The 17639-nt window shown below is 43.5% G+C and overlaps 1 protein-coding gene across 1 annotated transcript in view; it reads right to left on the bottom strand.

Moving 5' to 3' along the window:
- Positions 1-17639, bottom strand: part of LOC144686219 (contactin-associated protein-like 5) — a 738881-nt gene that overhangs the window by 702239 nt on the left and 19003 nt on the right. The window lies entirely within an intron of this gene.

The following is a 17639-nucleotide window of genomic DNA, read 5'->3' as shown; positions in this document are numbered from 1 at the left end:
ACACATTTTCTCCTTTTGGTTGATTATTTTCAACCCCTGCTTAGGGTTCCCCCATGACACTCGTCGCTACTCCACCAAACACTACACTACACTCCAGGCCAAATGAAGGGAGCCTGCAAACAGCCTGCTTGCAGTCCTCTGCCAATGATACCCTGCAACTAGCCAATATGAGGTGAACAAGAATGGAGGAGGTTAATTCACCTTCCACTTAGTTCCCTTACTAAAGTGCCATGTCTTGAACCAATGCCTCCCCTTAAACAGCTCAACCGAGGTAGGAGTACCCACCACATGAAATGGGGAGCTTAGCCACTACCAATCTATAGCATAGCAGAGGCCAGGATTTTCCCTGCCCGCTGGCGTCGGGCATGTTTAGTGGCGTGAACAGACAATATGATCAGTGCGATCAGTTTCACGACGGTGTGAAACCAGTTTGCTATCGTCTGCTCAGCCCACCAATGGCAGGCCACGTTTCCAGCCACCGGACGTCAGGAAACTCATTGTAATACATCTGTAAATCATTATTAGGCCTGCCCGGCGGAAACCTCTCCACCTCCCAACCCCCCCACCCCCCCACCCCCCCTCCCCCCCCACGCTGCTATATCGTCTGCCCACATCGGCAGGAAAACACGCCGATGTGTTTCACAACAGCACATAAGCGACATGCACCTGGCAGGCAGCATTTCACTCGGGACTACAAGGTTTGTTGGCCTACCTTGCTTGGGTCAGCACTCGCAGTCATCAGGGCCAGGCTTCACAGACAGCACCACATCACTTTTAAGGGGGGGCTCACAGCAGGTGTCCACCTACCAGATCAGCCATATGGGGGTGGCTTTTCAATGACTGCAGGGCTAGGGCTTGTTTGGGAAAGGGGGAGAAGAGGGCTGCACTGGGGAAGGAGGGTATCCCAGGGTGTGTGGGGGGGCACATGTTGATCTGTGCAAGTGGCCTCAAGATGGTGAGGGCTGAGGAGGCAGTCCCCAGAGGAGATGGGGTCACTTGGACATGTGTGGGTATCTGTGTGAGAATGGGTGGTGATATCAATTAAGCTGGCAGTGAGTGAGGTGCCAGTGAATGTGTGATGGACTTGAGTGTGTGAGTTTAGAGTGATGAGATGGTTGCCATACCCTGGCTGCAGGGATGAGATCGTTCACCCTCTATCTGCATTGGATGGCTAACCTCTTTTGTGCAGCATTGGCACTGATCACCACTGCCACCGCCTCCCAAGCCTGGTCGGTCATGCCACTGTCCATCCTGTGGCCAGAGCGTGGTTAGAGGACATCACGGTAGGTCTCCAGGGCGTACAAATGGCGGTCGAGTGATGTTTCACTAAACCTGGAGGCTGCAGTCTTTTTGCCTTTATGAACACCTTCCATGCAGAAGTTATGGGCTGGAAGTACTGAGATGTGTGCATGCGGCTGGACTTTAAATATGGTGTCAGGTGTGATGAAACGGTGAGGTGATGGCATGGCGGGCAAATGAGACCCCGCCCACCATCGAAATGGTGCATTTCCCGGGAAAGCATAAGTAATGCATTCTGGAATGAGTGGGTTGTCTTATGAGGAAAGGTTGGACAGACTGGGCTTGTTTCCACAGGAGTTTAGAAGAGTGAGGGGTGATTTGATTGAAGTATACAAGATCCTGAACAGCCTCGACAAGGTGGACGTCGAAAGGGTGTTTCTAGGGGGCACTGTTTTAAAATTAGGATTTGCCTTTTTAGGACAGAGATGAGGAGAATTTATTTCTCTCAGAGGGTTATGTGACTTTGGAACTCTCTACCTCAGAAGGTGGTGGAGGCGGGGTCATTGAATATTTTTAAGGTGGAGGTAGATAGATTCTTGTTAGGCAAGGGAATCAAAGGTTATCGGGTTAGATAGGAATGTGGAAATCGAAACACAAGAAGATCAGCCATGATCTTGTTGAATGACAGAGCAGGCTCAAGGGGCTGAATGGTCTACTCCTGTTCCTATTTCTTACGTTCTTCTGTTCTCATGTTTGGGACAATATGGCGCGAGAACGTACCATTGCAGCCGGTGGGTAAAATGTCATTTTACCCGCCTGCTACTGAACTTAGTGCAAATCTGGGATGATTCCACCCAACCCATAATCACTGTGTAAGGTGACTATGTTACTTGCTCAGTAAGCCTAAAGTGTTTCTTAGTTTACACCAATAAATTAAACAGTGATGGCGAAATGAAGAAGTGAGAACTACTGTCTATCTGGCTTCTGTTTAGAAATGCATTGTTTGCACTACAGAAGATGCATTTAGAGAAAATTAGAACATAGATGGATGGCTCGAACGATTACCCAGGTACAATCTATGAGCCTGGAATGAGTTAGAAAAACTTGCACTGGGGAAATTGCAAAGCTCCCTCAGTGTAATATACACTTGAGGAATTCATTAATAACAATGCTCCAAACTGCTGATGTTCATCAGATCATAAATATTCACTACACTCACAGCTTCTGTCATGACAGATGGCTTCTAGTGTACACATTCATTCAAAATGGGTAACAGTTTCAAAACAAATTATACTGATTTATTTCATCTGTAAAATGATCTTAAATTGTGTCATTCTATAAAATAAAACACATTGAGGAAAGCATTAGTATAATGAAAATAAATAGCTTAATTTCACTCCAATATGCTGCTTTGTAAAACTTTCTTCTTGTTTTTTTGTTATTCATTCGTTTGTGGGATGTGGGCATCGCTGGCTAGGCCAGCATTGATTGCCCCTCCCTGGTTGCCCTTGAAAAGATGGTGGTGGTGAGTCGCCTTCTTGAACTTGTGGTTCCAGGTATCAAACTTTATTTTGTCTCATCAAATTATTATGGAAGTAGTTACCTTTTCTTTCACTTTGGTATTGTGGTCTTGTGTAACCTCGGGATCAAAGTTTTGATGATTTCCACGTTTCACCAGTTTATGTACACATAATCATCATTACCTAGGTAATGATACCAAGTCCCACACTGTAGAAATTGTAATTTTCTTCTAAATTTATACAGGGTCCGTTATTTTATTTTAATTCACATTCTCAATTACCACTTGATAGCATGGCATTACAAACCATATGGGATGGCTGGATCGTTGTGTGAATTACATTGTGTATCAGTGGGCTGAATTTTACACTGGGGACATAAAAGTTGAGGGTGAGCCTGCCTGTGCTTTGCCAGCTCACCCTGCAGCCATCTAAATGGTCGTCAGGCCTTTCGTTGGCTTGATGGAGAGGAGGCCCCGTGTCTGAGAGATCCAGGAATCGGGTACTGCTGCCTGCTAATTAGGGTCGTGCGGGGGAGCTGCAGGGCGCAGAGGGCACTGGAATCTGAACTTTTAAATTGTATTTGTATGTTTTGAGGCCCGATTCTGGTTGAAGGATGTCGGGGGATGGATCAGCAGTGAGCTTGCATGGTCTGTGAAAAGTTGACCACGTGACGAGGCCTGCAGTGTGAAAACCTGACCAAGGGACCTGGAGGGGGACGTGAAAGAGAACCCACATGACAACATTAGTCCAGAGCCGAAGAGGCGACAGCTGAGGTGCTGTTGTTAGCTTTGTGCAGCTGCGGTTCAGAGAAGCCCATGGGGAGCTGGGGTTCAGAGAAGCCCAGGGGCACTGGTAGCTCTGTGCTGCTGGGGAGTGGGGGCTCAAGGAGCTACCTTCCCCCCAGTAGTAGTTGGCAGCTCAGAGAAGCTGAAATGAAGCTGTCTGCTCCATGAAGCTAGCAGTGGGGGAAAAGAGGAGCCCATGGTGATCATGGTGTCTGCTTAATACAGCTTGATAGCTTGGATCATACAGCTAGTTAGATACTGGGTTGCAGCCAGGCCACCCCAGTGGGACGCAGTTTCGGATGAAGTGATTGAGCAGCTGAAGGTGAGCAGTTGTTGGGGCAGCCTGAGCTGGAGTCTGGTTGCCTGACAACTCATTGCAGCAGAAGAAGCAAGAAGGCTTCCAGCAAAAACAAAAATAGCTGGAAAAACTCAACAGGTCTGACAGCATCTGCGGAGAGTCTGTATGACTCTTCATCAAATCTAAGGAAAAATAGAAATGAGATGAAATATAAGCTGGTTGAGGGGGTTGGGGTAGAGCTGGATGGAGGGCCAGTGATAGGTGGAGGCAAAGAAGAGATTGCCAAAGATGTCATAGACAAAAGGATAAATGGGTGTTGACGGTAGTGATATTATCTAAGGAATGTGCTAATGGTGACATTAAGGGTAGAAAGCAGGATGAGGTACAGATGGCCCTAGTGGGGGTGGGGTGGGGGGAAGGGATCAAAATGGGCTAAAAGGTGGAGAAGAAACAATAGATCGAAATAAGGCTTCCAGGTTTGTTGGAGCTGCTGTTGAGGGAAATAAGAGGCTATATCCTTGAAGGAGCGAAGCTAAAATCCCTCACGTAGAGGTCAGAGTTTTAAAGAATGTTTCTGACTCTCAGGGCGGAATTTTCCAGCCCCACCACGGCGGGGCCGGTGAGCCATTGAAATCCCTGTTCACGTAGGCGGGACCGGAAGATCCCACCGGCATGAAGGGATAGGAGAGTTCCACCCTCTGACATCTGGGTGGGTTGCTGAGAAATTTGTGGGATTTGTCTTGGCTGTGTCTGCCATTTAACGTGAAGTTTGTGATGTAGACAAACACAATTTGCCTGTTAATTCATGTTTACCTCCAGTTAATTATGGATGTTGGAGTATACGATAGACAGTATTAAGTGTTTGTTTTGCTAACTCTTTACCTGGCAGCTTGGTCACTCAGCACCGGTCTCCTTCGCTGCAAGGACAACCCCAGTGGCGATGGGTGGAGGCCCTTAGGTGACCATTGGTTGACCACTTAGGGGCCTCAATTGGCCCAGGGTGAGCAGAAAGATGGATGCCTGCCAAGCTGCAGGTTAAATATCTGGGGGGGGCGGACAGGTGTTGACTGACTGGCCATGGAGCCCAATTTTACACCCCATCCCACCTTACAACCCAGCCTCGGGTGGAATGTAAAGTTTCTGTCCATCACTTTTGTTCGAATTATGGGACTCAGTCACTGCAGCCCACAGACGTACTAAATGACGAGTTTGTTTGCCTTCTTGTTTTCAAATGAATTACATTTTCTGCATCGATATAAGAGTAGGTGTTTCAACTTTAGGTTCAGCAGCTCATTAACACTCCAATTGATCTTCACTCTCCATGCTTATGATATTATCTGGGCCAATGAATGTATTAGTTCCTGGGAAGATAACCCAGACAATCGTACCTGTAAATTGTGTCTTATTTTGTATTTAATGAGCAGTGTTCCATGAGTAATTGCAGAGGGAACTAGAACAAATGATTGCTTTCTAATCTTGCAGATGGGGAAAGATTGTACTTCAGTCTTTTGTTACGGATGGGGAGAGATGTGATATAATTTTCCCCTTTTCTCACTTCTCGGCTGACTGCAACAAGATATATTTCTGAGAAGGAGCGTTTTAACCTCTTGAGTGCTGCGACTTCGAAGAACAGACACAAAGCAGGCTTTCTTGTAAACTTTTTTAACTCAAAAGGATAAACGTTTATTTATTTCTCACAACACCCGAAATGTAATTGCATAAACACACACGCGCGCGTGCACGTAGGAAAAGATGATTTCTAAAGGTGTAATATTCAGCTAAATTATTTGAAGGGTAAAAGAAACAGGTCACTCCTTTAAGCATTGCAGCCTTAATGGATTCTCTCTTGGTTACCGAGAAACAATGGAGGTTGGAGTTTTCTAGCTTTTTCAGTCAAAACTATGGTCAAGTTCCGGTAGCAATTTATAATTCTGCAGCCAAGATGTATTAGCCCTATGTCACTGCCTGCGATGACTTTCTTTTCGAGGCAGGATCCAATCTTGTGCCGGGCTAGAGATAGTTTCCTTCTGGTCTTCATATCCCTTACTGGCCCACTGGTCGGCCCCCAAGCAATAATAAGATATTGGCTATCTCCAAACAGTTTCAGCTATGTGACAACAGTACCCATGTATTCCATTGCCCACACAAATGATTCAATGTTATAAGCCATTGTTACACAACGGGGAATGATTGGTGGCCGTTCACACCTGCTGCTGATGTGGTTGATATAAGATTCCTTCACACCCCACTCTGTTAGATTTCAAGTTTGCAGGCACCGAGCCAGCGGTAACCATTATATTTGAGTTTCCGTAAATAACCGGACACTAGTACCTGTAAATTCTCCAGGTGATCTTATTGTATCCTGATTCTCTTCAATGGAAGATCATCCACAAGGGCACTTACATGTTAATGTTTTTACACAGGCATGTTCAGACATGAGGTAAGTCTTGTCTATAAAGAAACCACAAAAGAAGTCACCTGGCTCCCCAGAATACATTTTGTTATGGTAAATTGTCCATTCCATGCTGCCTTTTAAAATCAAGGTTAAAGTGTCCATCTTCCTAATAAGTTTTACAGGCATAGAACATGCCTGTGACATCTACAGTACATAGATTACCAATATGTGGGGAATCTACCTTAGTTTTGCTCCCCTTTACAATCAGTCCTTAAACAACAAGGCACAATATTTTTTGAAAAGGAAGAATAGGTTATTGAAAATTTTTGTTCACTTACATAATGCACTATATAATTCCATTATCAATTAAAAATATTGAGAATTAACAGTAGGATTACTATTTCAGATTTCTAAGAAAATGAGAGATCTCAATTCCCCATCTGAGGGGGGAATTTCCATCCTGATTATGGGGTGGGAATGGAGGCGGATGGACATGTAATTTTGTGCTGCTGGCCAGCCTAACTATTTGCCGGCAAATGCATGAGCCTGGGCCATTTTCTGGAGGCAGGATCGGGTATGGAGGAGCTACATGCCTGAGGCTGTAGCGCGTGGGAGCTGATGGGCACTAGTGTGATCCATGGCAACCACATCTAGTGTAAATGTCTGTGGCTCAAGGAACTTCGGCTCTGACTTGACGAGCTGGATTCTGAGCCTCGGAGACTGCGATACATCAGGAAGGGGGACATTCTGTTCCAGGGGGCAGTCCACACCCCTTAAGCTAAGCACTTTAGATTTGGTCCGTAGTCAGGGACAGGAGGGTGTGACTGCAACTGAGGCAGGCATGGGCATCCAGAAGGTAGCAAAGAGCCGGTCAGCCCTTGAAATTTTCAAACAGGTTCCAGGTTCTTGCAACTCATGTGGACAAGAGTAGGGACTGCAGGGAGGATGAGCAATCTGACCACAGAACCATGGTGCAGGGAGCCATTCAAGGAATGTAGTTGTAGTGGAGGACAGTATAGTTGGTGGGTTAGCTGAGAGCAAGTGCCTCAAAGGCTGTGTTGCCTGCTTGGTGCCAGGGCTAAGGACATCACCTCAATGCCGGAGAGGAACTTGGAGTGGAAGGGGAAGGATCCAGTTGTTGTGGTCTCTGTGGGTAACAACAATGTTGGTGGGACTAAGGAAGTTTGAGCAGCTAGGGACTAAATTAAAAAGCAGAAACACAAAGGTAATAAGCTCTGAATTACTACCTGAGCCACGAGCAAATTGACATAGAGTAAATAAGGTCAGAGAGTTGAATGTGCTCAAAAGATTGGTGCGGGAGGAATGAGTCTTGATTCATGGGGCACTGTCACAAGGACAGAGGAAAGAGGGAGGTGTAACATTGCGATGACCATCACCTGGTCTGTGCTGGGTCAAGTACTTGTGAATTGTATAACTAGGACTGTAAAGAGGGCTTTAACATTCCAAATCTCCCCTCACATGAACCTTCCATCCATCACTATTCATTTTAAAGAGAAAGGACAAAGCAATAGTACCAGGGTATGATGTGGGTAATGATAACCAGAGTGTGACAGGAAGAGACAGAGTGTACAAACATAAGAGTGCACCAGCAAATAAGGTCAGATAAAGGAAAAATGGTAAAAATACAGAATTAAAGGGTTTTTATCTGGATGCATGCAGCATTTGTAACAAGACAGATGAATTGTTAGCACAAATAGCAATAAATATGTATAATCTGATAGCCATTAAAGAGGCATGGTTGCAAAACGACCATTGCTGGGACCTGAATCTTCAAGGGTAGTTGACATTTCGTAAGGATAAGAAGAAAGGAAAAGGAGGTGGGGTGGCTATGTTAATAAAGGATGAGAGCAGTACAGTAGTGTGAAATGGTCTTGGTGTGGAGGATCAACATGTAGATTCAGTTTGGGTGGAGATTAGAAATATCAAAGGAAAGAAATCACTGGTGGGATTGGATTATAAGCCCTGTGGCAGTAGTTATGCTGTAGGAAAGAATACAAATCGAGAAATAATAGGGGTTCGAAAGAAAAATACTGCAATAATCATGGGCAATTTTAATCTTCATATAGATTGCTCGAAACAAATCAGCAAATGTAGCTTGGAGGATGAGTGCATAGAGTGTATCTGGGATAGTTTCTTAGAATAATACATTCTGGAACCAACCAGGGGCCAGGTTATTTTAGACCTGGTAATGTGTAATGTGATAGGATTAATTAAAGACCTCCAAGTAAAGGATGCTCTAGGTAAGAGTGATCATAACATGATAGGATTTCACATTCAGGCTGAGAAATTTAGGCCTGAAACTAGCTTCTTAAAGTTAAACAAAGGCATTACAAGGGTATGAAGACAGAGTTGGCTAAAGTGGACTGGGAGGAAAGTTAAAAGGTAGGACGGTACAGAAGCAGTGGGAGATATTTAATAACTCTCAACAAAGATATATTCCATTGAGAAAGAAAGACTCTATGAGAAAGTTGCACCATCCGTGGTTAACTAAGAAAGTTGAGGATGGTATCAAATTGAAAGAAAAGATGTGTAATACTGCAAAGATTAGTGGAAGGCCAGAAGGTTGGGAAAAGTTTAGAAACCAGCAAAGGATGACTAAAAAAAAATGGAGGGAGAAACTGGGTTATGAAAGAAAACTAGCAAGAAATGTAAAAGCTTCCACAAGTATCTAAAAAATAGATTAGCTAAAGTAAGTATTGATCCCTTAGAGGGAGAGACTGGGGAATTAATAATGGGAAACAAGAAAACGGTAGAGACTTTGAACAAGTATTTTGTATCTGTGTTCACAGGAGAAGAAACATAAATCATCCCAAGAATAGTAGAAAACAAAAAGAATAAAGGGAGAGAGGAACTTAAATCATGATCACCAGAGAAACAATACTAGGAAATCTAATGGGACTAAAGGCTGACAAATCCCATGGACCTGATGGCCTACATCCTAGGGTCTTAAAAGAAGTTGGCTGCAGGGATAATGGATGCATTGGTTGTAATCTTCCAAAGTTCCCTAGTTTCTGGACAAGTACAGCAGATTGGAAAACGGCAAATGTAACACCGCTATTCAAGAGAGAGATGGGAAGCAGGAAACTATAGGACAGTTAGTCTACAATCTGTCATTGGTAAAATGCTGGAATCCATTAATAGTAGCAGGACATTTAGAAAACCAGAATACAATCATTTGGATTCAACATGGTTTTATGAAAGGGAAATCGTGTTTGACAAATTTATTAAGTTCTTTGAGGATGTAACAAGCAGGAAGGATAAAGGGGAACCAGTAAATGTAGTATACATTTGATTTGCCTTACAATAAATGCCAACATTCCATTTGCCTTCCTAATCACTTGCTGTACCTGCACACTAACCTTTCATGACTCATGTACTAGGGTACCCAGATTCCTAGAGTAGAGTTCTGCAGTCTCTCTCCATTCAAATAATATACTGCTTTTCTATTCTTCCTGCCAAAGCGGACAAATTCACATTTTCCCACTTTATATTCCATCTGCCATTTTTTTTCCCCACTCACTTAACCTATCTAATGCCCTCCGTAGAATCTTTATGTCCTCTTGACAACTTACTTTCCTACCTATCTTTGTGTCATCAGCAAATTTAATGACCGTACATTCGTTCCCTTCATCCAAGTCAATGACATAGATCGTAAGTTGTAGAAGGCAGATGGGCTTTGGCCTTTATTGCAAGGGAGATGGAGTATAAAAGTAACAAATACTTTTACAGCTGTACAGTGCATTGGTGAAACCGCACCTGGAGTCTTATGCATAGTTTTGGTCTCTTCACTTGAGAAGGGACATGTTTGCATTGGAATAAGTTCAGAGAAGTTCACTAGGCTGATTCTGGGATGAAGGGGTTGTCTTATGAGGAAAGGTTGGGCAGGTTGAGCTGGAGTTTAGAAGGATGAGAAGTGATCTTATTGAAACAAACAAGATCCTTCGGGACAAAATACTGTGGACGCTGGAAATCAGAAATGAAACGAAAACAAAAAATGCTGGAAAAACTCAGCAGGTCTGACAGCATCTGTGGAGAGAGAGACAGAGATGATGTTTCGAGCCCGTATGACTCTTCTACAGATCAAATCCAACTTAAATGGAACAATGGTACATTGGTGACCCAGGATCTGTAGAAGAATCATATGGACTTGAAACATTAGCTCTGTCTCTCTCTCCACAGATACTGTCAGACCTGCTGAGAAGATCCTTAGGGGGCTTGGCAGGGTAGATGCTGAAAGGATGTTTCCTTTCATGGGGGAATCAAGAACTAGGGAACAGTTTAAAAATAAGGCGTCTTCCATTAATGATGGAGATGAGGAGGAATTTCTTCTCTGAGAGGCTTGTTGACCTTTGGAATTCAATTCCACAGAAAGCAGTGGAGGCTGGGTCATTAAATATGTTCAAGGCTGAGTTAGAGAGATTTTTGATGTACAAGGGACTTGAAGGTCACGGGGGACAGGCAGGAAAGTGGAGTGAAGGCCACAATCAGATCAGCCATGACCTTATCAAACAGAGCAGCAAGATTGATGGGCCAAATGGTGGCAGTCAGGAACATGTCATCTGCCTACACACAGCCTCCCAATGGCAGACTGACGGGAGAGAAGGGGCAGCACATCTCCCCAGGCAGGCGTAACTGGCCATAGCCACTTCCTCTCTCTACAATGGTGACCCAGGAGCTATGGCCATTTTTTAATTCAACTTTTTAAAAATTTGCCAAGAGGGCACTGCAAGATGGAGGCACCCTCTCTCTCTCTCTCCCTCACCTGCACTGGCCGCCTGCAACTCCTTCCGTGCTGAGTGGCCTCCTATTGGCCCTTTAGCTTCAAGGGCCTGCCAGCTGTCCTCAATTGGATGGCAGGCGTGCCCACTGGCCAAGAACTGAGTAATTCGGGGATGATCACTGTTGGGTGAACGCTCCTAAGAGAGCATGGGGTCAGGACCCCTATTTGGAGTCCTAATCCAAAATCCTGCCCAAGGGTGACCCAAATTTTATTCAATGATATGAAGAGTAGCTAATTTTAAAGAAAAAAATTCTCACTGCCAGGGTACAGAAGACCAGAAAGGCTACTTTTATAAAACAGAAAGGAACGCTATCAGGATGAAAAGGCCAAAAACATCATGGAATTCATGCCTGGACAAATTTAGTTTAATGTGGGTTAATTTAATCAAGTCCAGGCACATGCAAGTGAAACCTCCAAAAAGTTTTGAAGAATTTTGGTTGTAAAATTTTGTATCTAATGAATTGATTGCTCAGGTCGACAGCCCCAGTGTGTATTTTTGCAGAATGCTTGAGGCCCTTCCTTTATTTACCCAAAGGGAAACACTCCCTTATATGTTCATAGGTTCCTATAGCAACTCCCATATTATTAATTGAAGGAACTCTGCCCACAAAAGTTTTAAAACCACATTACCATAAAGAAATGATGAGCAGAAAAATCCAATGAGCTGCTTTAATCTTCTCGTTTTAATTTTCCATTTAAAGTGGCGCTGAATGACAGAACAATATTAATTAGTTTGAAACTACGCAGAGAAGTATGATGAGTGATAATTACTCTTAACTTTAGAGCACTGCCACTTATTTATCGCAGAAAAGTAATTTCTTTGAAAAATATTCAGTAACATATCAACAGAATAGACTCTGCTCCATCAAGCAGAGAGTTGAGTGAATGCACTGATGGAAGTTAAACCACAGGTGACTACGTAAAATATATATATTTCTAAGAATAAACAAAAAAGGCCACCATGCTCCAAAGCCTAACCTTTTTGATTAATTTCAGTGCCACCTACTTACCTTCTCATCATATCTCTTAATCCCTTCTTTAAATCTCGTTGCCTCTTGCACCAATTTACCTATTCTCCTCAATGGCTTTGACCTTTAATTTGGTCGGAAGGTCCAATACCCATTGTTAAATCTAACTTCCTCAAGTTTAACTCATCTATTCCCGCAATCCCCTTCCATAACTGGCAAGTGGAGAGTTTTCCATCACACTCCTGTCGGGTTTATGGTGGTGAGGGGGACCTGTATATCATTTCTAGATGGAGGAGTTGGGATAAACTAAATGTCTTTCTCATCTGGGTTTTCCTGAGATCTGCCCTCCATTACTGTAATCTTAAAAGTCTCAGTTTGGTCAACTCTAAAGCTTTTCTTTTCCAAAGTGAAGTCCAACGTTCTTCCCCGTTCTTCCCAATTTACAATAAATTCTTGATAAGTCAAATCCCAGGGGAGCCACCTTCAAATTTGGGTTAAGCAGAGCCTTGTGATAGCTGAGGAGGCCCAATTTGCCACCTGAATGCATTTCCATGTTACCCGATATGTCTACAACCGCAGTATATACTGTAGTACCTATTTGAAATGCTACTTATTGAATCATTCTAACACTTATAACTTTCTATTTTTCAGATTCAAATGCTGAATAAACAACACATAGTCAAACACTAAAAGAGTAAAAAAAAAATCTTTATTTAATTTGTTCACTGTGTGCTGATGTTGAAAAAGGCCAGGGGTTGGCCGTGAGAAAGGCCAAGATTTAACACTGGAAAAATTTCCGTAATCTTTTTCTGCTTGGAGTGCTCTTTTCCCACGTGCATGATACAGTCCACCATGTTGTCAAGACAGGCAAATGTGTTTTTGGTGTTTTTCTGCTGCAGTGCAAAATCCCGACGTATCTCTACAGCCTTTGCGGCATTAGCCAGGCAAACAAGTGGGCGAGCAGGCAGACATTCATTGGAATCCTCATGTGTTTAGGCCTCCTCGGCTGAAGAATGTAATGCATCGATGATGGCATCATCTGTCAGAAATTTGAGCTTAGGCAGCACCTTCCAAACCCACGACCACTACCATCCGGAAGGACAAGGGCAGCAGACACATGGGAACACCACCACCTGGAAGTTCCCCTCCAAGACACTCACCATCCTGACTTGGAAATATATCGTCGTTCCTTCACTGTCACTGGGTCAAAATCCTGGAACTCCTTCCCTGTACCTACACCACATAGACTACAGCGGGTCAAGAAGGCAGCTCACCACCACCTCCTCAAGGGCAATTAGGAATGAGCAATAAACGCTTGCCTTGGCAGCAACGCCCACATCCCGTAAATACATTTTTTAAAAGTCGATTACTCCTCTCTGGTCAGTGCAGCCACATGACCCTGGTGGAAGAAGCCGGCTTGCTTGTACCGTGGAAGCACCCCTTTTGTGACGGATTTCAGCATTATTTGTCTTGCCAGTGCTGAACAAGGTTTGGCTAACCTGGATCAACCACCGGAATTTTAGCTAATCATGGGCATTGTTCTATAGTTTTTAGACTCATAGAGGTTTACAGCACAGAAGGCCATTCAGCCCATAGTGTCCGCACCGGTCAACAAAGATCTGACAACACTAATACCAGCGCTCGGACCATAGCCCTGGAGGCTATGGCAATGCACGTGAATATCTAAATATTTCTTAAATATTACAAGAGTTTCTGAATCAACTACCCTTTCAGCCAATGAGTGCCAGACTCCTGGCACCCTCTAAGTGAAAAAGATTTCTCCTCAACTCCCCTCTTAGCCTTCTAACTCTTACCTTGAATCTATGCCCCCTGGTTATTGACCCCTCTACTAATGGACAATGTGCCTTCCTACCCACCCTATCTATAGACATCATAATCTTATACACCTCTATCAGGTCCCCTCTCAACCTTCGCTGCTCCAAGGAAAATAACCCCAGCCTATCCAATCTTTCCTCAAAGCTCAGACCCTCTAGCACTGGCAGCATCCTGGTAAATCTCCTCTGCATCCTCTCCAGTGCAATCACATCCTTCCTAAGTTGTGCTGACCAGAACTGCACGTAGTACTCCAGATATGGCCTAACCAGTGTTTTATACAGTTCCAGCATAACCTCCCTGCTCTTGTATTGTGCCTCAGCTAATAAAGGCAAGAATCCCATATGTCTTCTTAAACACCTTATCTACCTGCCCTGCTACCCTCAGGGATCTGTCTATATGCACACCAATGTCCCTCCAATCTTCAGTACTTTCCAGGGTCCTATCATTCATAGTGTCTTGCCTTGTTAACCCTCCCTAGGTGCATTAGCTCACACTTTTCTGGATCGAATTCCATTTGCCACTGCTCTGCCCACCTGACCAGTCCATCGATATCCTCCTGTGGTTTACGGCTATCCTCCTCACTGTTTAGCACCCTACCAATTTTCATGACATCCATGAAATTCTTGATCATACCCCCTACATTTAAGTCCAAATCATTTACATACACCACAAACAGCAAGGGCACCAACACTGAGCCCTGTGGAACCCCACAGGAAACAGACTTCTAATTATGGAAACATCTCTACCATCACCCTCTGCTTCCTGCCCCTCAGCCAATTTTGGATCCAACATGCCACTTTGCCTTGGATCCCATGGGCTCTTAATTTCTTGACCATCTGCCAAGAGAGACCTCATCAAAAACCTTGCTAAAGTCCATTGTCAAGAGGATATAATAATTCTCATAATATTATTGGAATTTATTGTAAAAGAGGGTAATAGTGGGATGTGTCTTTGTGTCTATAGGTTTGTGTGTGTGCGAGATTTAATTGAATTAGAGGCAGCTAGACTGGGTGCTTTGATCTAAGAAGAGAGGGAAGGTTTGAAATGTTAATTGGATAAACACAAAGAAGTTTAGAAACATAGTTGTCAAGGGAACATTTGCATTTTGAAATGAACCAGACTAGATTGTTTTCAAACAAGGGCTGAAATGTGTCATTTAGCCTAAGAGTGGGCAGGATTTTTCAGTTGGCATGAGGGGGCGTGCCTGCCCGACACACCGACATGTAAAATGATGCGTGATGACGTCGGGCGTATGTCCCGACATCATCGTGCAGTCCTGCAATGTGTCGGTCGGCGAACGCGCGCCAGAGTCGGCTGTGTGCCCATCGAAATGTAAACGGCCTATTAAGGCCATTAACAAAGCAATTATTGTAATTGTTAACACTGCCCATCCAAACTTAAGGTTGGCGGGCAGGCGAAAAGCCCAAGCGGCCTTCGTGTTTTTTTTAGGAAACCTCATCCACAAGTGGGATGATGTTTCCTAAAGCTTTTATCAAATAAATTTTATAAATTGCATCAATATAAAAACATGTCCCATCTCATGTGAAACAGTCACATGAGGGGACATGTTTAAATACATTTTTAAACCCTTTATTTAATCATTTTCATATCGACGCTCATCGAAATGAGCTCTGTGCCTCAGGGAGATTGAACAGCTTTTTCGCGCATGCACTGGTGCCAACTCTCCCTCCTCCCCCCGCCTGCACAGATAGCGCTGAGCGCTATGGCTCATGTATTATGCTGGCTGGGCCTTAATTGGATCACCCGCATAAATGGTGGCAGCGATCGGCTCAGCGACTGCTCCTGCCGAGCCCACCCACCATATGAAAAATTCTGCCTAGTGTGTTTATTTTTCCCAAAGATTACTGGTAAAACTTAGTGCTATGAGAGGGTTTTATTATCAGGGAGATAAAGTCCAAAGACATAGTGAAACAATGGCTATTTGCATTCAAAGAGGAAAGTGTGTTTAAAGAAGCAGCAAGGACTGTGTGTATGGGAAGGCATTTTTAAGATCTTACAAGTATGAAAAGCCTTCAGCAGGTATGCCTCAAGCTGCTGCCTTCAAAGGACTAAAGTAAAGAAAACTCACTTGGAAGTTGACTTATTCACGGTATCATGTTTCTTTGCCTGGGTCTTTTAAAACCTATGAGTCTTCCTGTTGCCTTAACAAAAGTGTAATTGGGAGTTAGAATGAGTAGGGGATTTAGAAGTTATCATAGTAGTAATTTGTAGATCTATATATGTATTTAAAATCATTTCTCTTATTAATAAATGTTCAATCTAGTTTTATAAAACCTATAAGACTTGGTGGTCTTATTACCATTGAATTCAAGGCATGCGTCTCGGAATTTAGACAAATTGAAAATTAGTTGTGACAGTTATTTCAAGTTTCCCTCTGGGATTTAATCAGCTCGGCATTTACCATCTGCTGTGTCATAACATCCATGTAGAACACATCAAATGCATTACCCTCATCAACACTCCTGGTTACCTATTCGACATATTCGATCAAATTTGTCAAACACAGCCTTCCCTTAACAAATCAATGCTGGCTATCCCTAATTAAACTGTGTCTCTCCAAGTGCAAGTATATTCTGTCCCTCAGAGTTCTTTCTAGTAGCTTCTCCACCACCGAGGTTAGACAGATTGGCCTGTAATTCCCTGGCCTATCCTGCTTTTTTAAATAATGGGACAATGCTAACAGTCCTCCAGTCCTCTGGCATCTCACCTGTGGCAAGAGAGGATTTGAAAATTATTGCCAGGGCCCATATCATCTCTTCCCTTGCCTCCCTCAACAGCCTGGGATACATCTCATCCGGGCCTGCAGATTTATCCACTTTTAAGATCTCTAAACCCGCTAGTACCTCTTCTCTCTCTATGTTAATTTCCTCTAATATTTCACAGCCCTTCACCCCGGTGTCTTTATCTGCATTGTCCCTTTCCATTGTGAAGAACGACACAAAGTATTAATTGAGGACTGTACCCATGTCTTTCGGGTGCACACAAAGATTACTTCTATGGTCCCTAATTGGCCCTATTCTTTCCCTAGTTATTCTCTTGCTTATTTAAAAAAACCCTTTGGGTTTTCCTTTATTCTATCCACCAATGCTTTCTCATGCACCCTCTTAGCTTTCCTAATTTCCTTTTTAAGCTCCCCCATGCACTTTTTATACCCCTCTAGGGACTCTGCCATATTGAGCCCTTGTTATCTGCCATAAGCTTCTTTTTTTTTCTTAATTCTAACCTTTATGTCCCTTGACATGTCCCTTATGTCCCTTTTGTTATTCTGCTGCTGGGAATGGTTGATAACTTCGGCACAAGTGGAACTTCATATCATCCAAGTTTGCCACATCAAGATTTCACTCTCGATCCAAATGTACATAATCATCTTGGATGTTCATCATTCTCAAGGGCAAGACCCTTCTTATAATTTAATTGATAGAAGTGAACCCATGCTCCAGATTAGGATCATATACAGCAACAAAATATATTCTGATATATACTTTATTCCTTTGCTAATTTAGTGCAGCACCTTATTTACTTTTGAGGCTTCATGAGGTTATCCAAAATTCTGGTTCTCGGATCCTTACTCCCGTCAAGCCCTGTTCACCCATCACCTTTTGCTGCTGACTTATTTTGAGTCCTGTTTAAGTAAACAGAGTGCAGCTGAGCTAACTAATGTTGCTCTTAAATTTTAATCTAGTCTTAAATTAGCAGTAACTAGAAAGTACCGTGTAACTAGGCTGAGTTGTTTCATTCTTGCAGTTTAGATGGGGTAAACTCACTCTCAGCTGTAG

The sequence above is a fragment of the Cetorhinus maximus genome, chromosome 11, assembly GCF_964194155.1.
Source record: "Cetorhinus maximus chromosome 11, sCetMax3.hap1.1, whole genome shotgun sequence".
NCBI classification, from domain to species: Eukaryota; Metazoa; Chordata; class Chondrichthyes; order Lamniformes; family Cetorhinidae; genus Cetorhinus; species Cetorhinus maximus.
This window is presented reverse-complemented; position numbering and strand designations above follow the sequence as displayed.